The sequence below is a fragment of the Varanus komodoensis genome, unplaced genomic scaffold, assembly GCF_004798865.1.
Source record: "Varanus komodoensis strain SLA01 unplaced genomic scaffold, ASM479886v1 scaffold5, whole genome shotgun sequence".
Lineage (NCBI taxonomy): Eukaryota > Metazoa > Chordata > Lepidosauria > Squamata > Varanidae > Varanus > Varanus komodoensis.
Window position 1 is genome coordinate 11724882 of NW_025336087.1, and position 6316 is coordinate 11731197.

General features: G+C 41.7%; 1 long non-coding RNA gene across 1 annotated transcript in view; it reads right to left on the reverse strand.

Moving 5' to 3' along the window:
- The window catches only part of LOC123031437, a 12732-nt gene extending 6483 nt beyond the window's left edge, over positions 1-6249 (reverse strand). Inside the window, exon 1 of the long non-coding RNA XR_006416299.1 lies at positions 5966-6249. This is a non-coding gene — a long non-coding RNA (uncharacterized LOC123031437). The remainder of the gene's footprint in view (positions 1-5965) is intronic.
- Between the last annotated feature and the right edge of the window lie 67 nt (positions 6250-6316).

Sequence of the window (6316 nt, forward strand, 5' to 3'; positions counted from 1 at the left end):
TGCTCTTTAGAAGGCCAGATACTGAAGATGAAACTCAAATACTTTGGCCACCTAATGAGAAGGAAGGACTCCCTGGAGAAGAGCCTAATTCTGGGAACAATGGAGGGCAAAAGAAGAAGGGGATGGCAGAGGATGAGGTGGCTAGATGGAGTCACTGAAGCAGTTGGTGTGAGCTTAAGTGGACTCTGGGGGATGGTGGAGGACAGGAAGGCCTGGAGGAATGTTGTCCATGGGGTCGCGATGGGTCGGACACGACTTCGTGACTAACAACAACAACAATACTGAAGCCCTAACAGGAGAATGGCAATGGAGGAAAGAGAGTGGTGCCAGCCAAACTGGGACTCTGGTCAAGCTGGATTTGGCCACAGAACTGAGGTTCTGCACTTGTACTGCAGATTGGGACAACTGTACTCCTATCCAGCTTGCTCTGTGTCCTTGTCCACTGTCTTTTTGTATTCTGGATCTCTCATACCACATTCAAAGTATCAGTATGGCACTGATTAGAATCCTCACCTTACCTGTAAGTTTGTGTTGCAGGGCGGGGAAAATGTAATTTGATCACAGTTTAGTTATCCTTGTTAACCATAATTAAGCTCAGGAGAAGAGTGGTGATGGCAGAATTTGGGTAACCTCTATTTCATTATTTTGAGTATGTGCTGAAAGTTCCTAGATTTTGTCTTTACTGTCTCATATATTGCAAGACCTCCTTTGTAACTTAACAGTGATAGAGGAGTAACTTCAGCAGTTACTAGCTAAGTCAGGTCAGGGGCAGTAGCCCTGGCAGGGGCTGCAACCAAACGCAAAAGACAGAGATTTGCCAGGTTCAGCCCCAAGACCTCTGCTGTATGGCAGGGTGACAGGGAAAGCATACATTGGCTCTATTATGTATTCCCAAGTTCAAAAAACCCTAATGGGGAGGATCCCCAATGAGGACTGAGCATGCCCAGTGGCAATGAAATGCTAGCTGACTGCTGGGATGGGGCATAGGAAGAAGGGAAGGAAGATGGCATGAAGTAGCCATGGTTGCCTGATGGGACTCCTGGACAGGAGCGTTCAATGTTTTTGGTACAGGTCTAGTGTTGCCACTCATGAATTACTAAAACAGAGGACATGCATTACAAAAAGGTCAAAAGGGGACACTGATTTGCATGTGCTAATTTATAGTATAGAAGAAAATGTATAATTATTATAATTTAAACAGAATTATGGTAAGTCACCATTCTACAGATGATGAGTTGGTGATCCATGTGCCTCCTTTTCAGTCTGCTTATAATTCAATATCTTATTTAAACTGGAACTGGACTGGAGAGCCCTCCAAACAGAAGACAGTCTTCTATGGAAGAAGATATCTGACTAGACAGTGACCAGGTGACCTGAGTGCTCACCAATTTGGCATGCTGCCCACGTGCTGTTGATGGGCAACTGTTCTTATGGTTCATTATCTTTAAACTGGAGTTAGAACAGCCCTTCAAATAGAGGATGCCTTCAAATTGAGGATGGTCTTCTGGTAGCTCTTTAAATAGGGAACTCTCCTCTGTGAAAGAGGCTCCATGGCTACCATATTTAGTCCTGCTTGTATCACTGAATTTAAGAGTTTATAGTAATCTGCCATCTATAGATTCTGCTGCCTGATCCATATACACTCACACTGGTACTACCAGTACTGCCTATTTTGATTAGTAGCCATAATTCTCCGGGGCCTTGGACAGAGAGGCCTTACCCAAGCCCTATTCTTAGACCTTATTTTATGACTGAAAATGGCAGAGTTTGAATTTGTAATTGAAATTAATTCATTCTACCATGTGCAAAAAAGAAGACTAAAGAAAGAGAGGGAAACATTTTTACTTTGAAAGAACTGACATTTTCCATGGTAACATGAACAGTCCTGTTCCACTCCCCCCACGCCCCTTTAATATTCAGTTGGCCAATACACAATAATCCTATATGGATCCCATTATAACATAGCATCAGTTTAATATTCATGTGCAATAAAACCTTAGTCATAATTGAATTCACACTTTTCTCATAAAGCTGTTGGAATGTAACTAATCTGACTATAGTTATGATCTTTAAAATCCGAATGGTGCTTTTTGCTGAAGAGTTGCTAAAGGCCCTCATTATTCCATGGACTTTAATATGCCAAATACAGTTAAGGGACATGATTTCATCTCCCATGGATGAGTTCCCAACCATTGCACTGGAGTACCAGAGATGTGTACAAATTGGATGCCTTAAAAATAAACAGAAGAGAGTGTGGCTGTGATTCCTTTGTTCAACTCCACCAGGAAGATGAAGAAAAATTATTCCTAAATCAAAGGAACAAGGTTCCCATTATAAACAAACACATTAGAAAAACAAGGTTATAATGCCATCTGGGGGTGCACAGGAATATCACAGCTACTCTGCTTTGGCATTATTTGCTTTGAACCCAGATCCAAAAGCCTTTCAGACTGCCACAAGTATACTGCTCTAAACTGCACAAATCACACAGTATATGAATATATGAAGATATTCATATTATTAATCAAAGTTTTATGAATAATGTGGTGAGAAAACAAAGACAGAGACAGTAGACCTTTTAAATATTTCACTGTTGGCTCTGGTTGATGCCAATAAGCCATTAGCTAAAAAGCATGCGCTGGAATGAGGCAATGGATAATATATGGTATTTTTCTGTCATCACGAAAATACTTGTTAGAACTACTCTAATTATGAATGAAAAGCTATTAGAGATACTGTGGAAGAGATCAGTTGAATTTTTTACTATAGCATGTCTCCTGGCTCCCATTAAGCAATCTACAACTTCTCCCTAGAATACAAAAACAGTGACACAAAAAAGGGCTCAATTAAATCACTAAGACGTATACGAGCAAAATCGCCTTTTAGCTAATTTGCATTAAGAGCTCTCCTATAAATAGCAATTTTCTTTAAACCCAGGGGATGGAAGAAAAGCTTTGCTTGAAAGCCACCTTTCATTTCTTTTTTTTTACTGTGGCAACAGTCTTTACCACTTGGTATCTAAGTATAAGCTTGAGAGTCCAAATTTTTAATATTTAAAAACTTTTGGGGGTGCTCTGAGCAAATACCAAATTAGAAGCTAAAACTCTGAAGTGGGCATCCACAGTTCTCCAATCTGTAAATGTACACACATCAGTAGAAAATGCCAGTGCACTAGGTTCCATTCCTCCATATAAATGCCAATCAACAGAATATTACTCAAGGCATTTGGGGAGCAGCTATACTATATATAATTACCAGAAGCAGATCTATGGCTAGGACATAATATTTTGGGCACAATTTTATGCATGTTTAAACAGAAAAGTTATAACTCCCAGCATGGCTTGCTGTAGATTGCACCGTAAGATTCTGCTGTTATTTTTGCTAGGAAATATGGTTATGGTAAGTTTATTAACAACCTGCTCTAATTTGAAATCCTGTGTTGGACTCAAAATATGCAGAGAATGCATCTCTTGTATCCAAGAGTTTTTATCTGTGAAAACCCTTTTTTCCTTGAATAGGTACAAAATCTTATGTTAAAAAAATGTAAGGGCAAAATGTCCCAAGCATGCCTATACTGGATTGTCTTTTCTTTGAAAAGGGAATATCCAGGGAATATTTTAGGAAGCATTCCATCTGCCCACCTGTATAAAGAAGCAGACGCAGCCTGGATAGCTTCCAGTCATTTGAGATCTAGCCTGGCTTTTCAGACTAGCGGCTAGGGCAGGGGATGCAAAACATCCATACTAAAATCACTCTGGAAAAGAACAGCATCCACCTCCATTTATCTTTTATCCAATGAAAGGTCTTCATGTGGCAGTGCGGCATACAATAAACTTGCTTTGAGAATACGTGCCTTCAAAGTACACTATATGCAGTTACCTCTTTCATTTGTCTCAGGGTGCATTGAGAATTTATAAATGTTGTTTACAAGTAAAAATGGATGTTTTTCTAGATTTGTAATTCTGTGATTGTGACAGCTGGTTGAGAGTGTAAAATTTTCTGCAATATGTAGGTTCTGGCCTGTGGTAAGGTAATCACTTATATAGTTCAGGGATAGCCAACACTGGTCATTTCCTGCCTTTCCATCTGTTCCCTGGTGATCTGTCCCCATGAAGCCATGGTACATATTCATTTTGCATTTTCTGAAGCCCATGCCACTTCTCCATGGTTATGGCAGAATTACTGAACTGTAATTTTTAAAAGTCCTGAACTGCTGGTTCAAGGCAATTTGCTACTAGACTTGGTAGATAAAACTCATTCCATTTTCTTTTACCTTCATCTATACCTTTAGCTGGAGTTGAAATAGTGAGGTGAGCATGGGTATGTTAAGCTGAAAGGCAGTTACCTAAGAGGTGTTCACATACTCTTAGTTACTGGCTTCAAGGACTAAGCATGGGTTTTTTTTTGCTGAACCATGCATTGTTGTTGAAACATGGGTTATGTTGTCTGAACCAAGCTGAGATAGTAAATGATGGTAACAACCTTCCATTCACAACCTAACAACAAATCATAGTTTCTCTTAATGGTCCTTTTGTAGTTAAAAAGCCATGGGTTGTATTGGGTTGTGGTGACCCATGGCTCTGTGGTTGGCAGAGCAGGACTACATCTGCAGGTCCTGCACCAAAGTCACATTCCATGTTCACCGTCAACATCTACGTATTTAAAATGTTGGCTGAAAAGGACTGTAACCAAACTCAGCCATCTACATGACCAGAGAGAGAGAGCAGCCAGGCCACACACCTAACCTTGTCCCTGGAAGTTTCCCACCTGGTCCACAGAGGTTTAGGTTCCCTGTGTAGGCCCTTCCTCATGCTCCACCTCTTTAGCCTGGAGACATCAAGGCGCTTGAGGAACGTAAGTGTGTGATAAGTCTGTGATAAATGTGCCAAGAGAGCAAGGGATGGGCCTCTTCATCCAAAGGGCTTTGTCCACCCTAAATATCCTCTGATGGGGGAAGGAAAGGTATAAATGAAACTGATGGTGCACTTCACTCATGTCTGACAATGCAGACTAAGTCCTGATAACAGGACTCAGTTGACTTAGATGCACGAGCCACTGCACTCTGCTCATCCCTCACCTTCCCTGTATGAGCAAAGCTGTTGTGCACTCAGCTGGTACTTTAGGAAACACTGTCCAAGGGTGCTTCACTCATCTGTCTTCACTACAGCTAGCACCCTCTTCCTCTTTTTTACTTCCCACAAAATATGTTTAGTTATTTAAAACATTTCTATCCCATCTTTATCTGAAATAGATCTCAAGATGGCTTACAAACCATACACATAACAGCACATTAAAATAAAAATCCAATATATAAAAATGTACAATAAAATGATTCCAGTATATGATAAAAAATTAACCCTTAAAATACTGGATGAATAAAAAAAGTTTTACCCTGGCATTGAAATGACTAAAGCATCGGTGCCTGGCACAACTTTTTGGAAAGCAGGTTTCATAGCTGGGGCACTACCACAGAAAAGGCCTTTCCCCAGTCACTCTTCTAACCTCCTTCAGAGAGGGCTCCCAAAGAAGGACCGCAGGGGAAGATCTTATAGCTTGGGCAGGTGTATATGGAAGATGTTCCTTCAAATATACAGCAAGAAAAGTTGCACAAACTCTTTTGACTGGTCTGGAAGCAAGCCCTCTGATGTACGATGGAAAGGCTTGATGCAGGGAGATGAGGGAAACAAATTGGGCAACCTGTGATCTTTCTTCTCATCTGTCTTGTCAGGTCCCTCAAAATTACGTTTAACCCTTCTTCGTATAAGATGATCTACTTTCTTAAAGCCTATACAGACACAATCCTAGACAGATTTAGAGAGGGCAAAGGGGCTCTTTTCTGTTTAAACTTGCCTAGGATTGCGCCTACACGCAATATATATATTTACAATTACAGCACAGCTCACGACATGTTTCGTTTCAGCAGGGCTCCCACCTCTCGTTTTAAAGAGACACCTTTGCTCTGTACCTTGAGCAGCTGTAGGACAGGCAGAAAACAAGGGAAAGGTTTCCTTGGCATGGGGACACATCGATGAAAAAAGCTGCCTGGTTGATTTCCGCCTTCTACGGAGCCGTGGAAGGCTCTGGCGCCTCTGCCACATAACAAGCGCCCATCCTAACTGGACCTCTCACGCCTTCCACCTCCTCCAGGAACAGATACCACGCGCAAGGGACGCTTAGGGGCTTCTCGCACGAAACAGGGCGCGATCGATCGCTCGACACTCGCATCGTTCCGCCTAGCTCAACAGACACTGCGGCCCCCACCCTCAGGGACGGCGCGGCGACACGACGCGGGGTTAGGTGTGACTTTTCGTCTTTG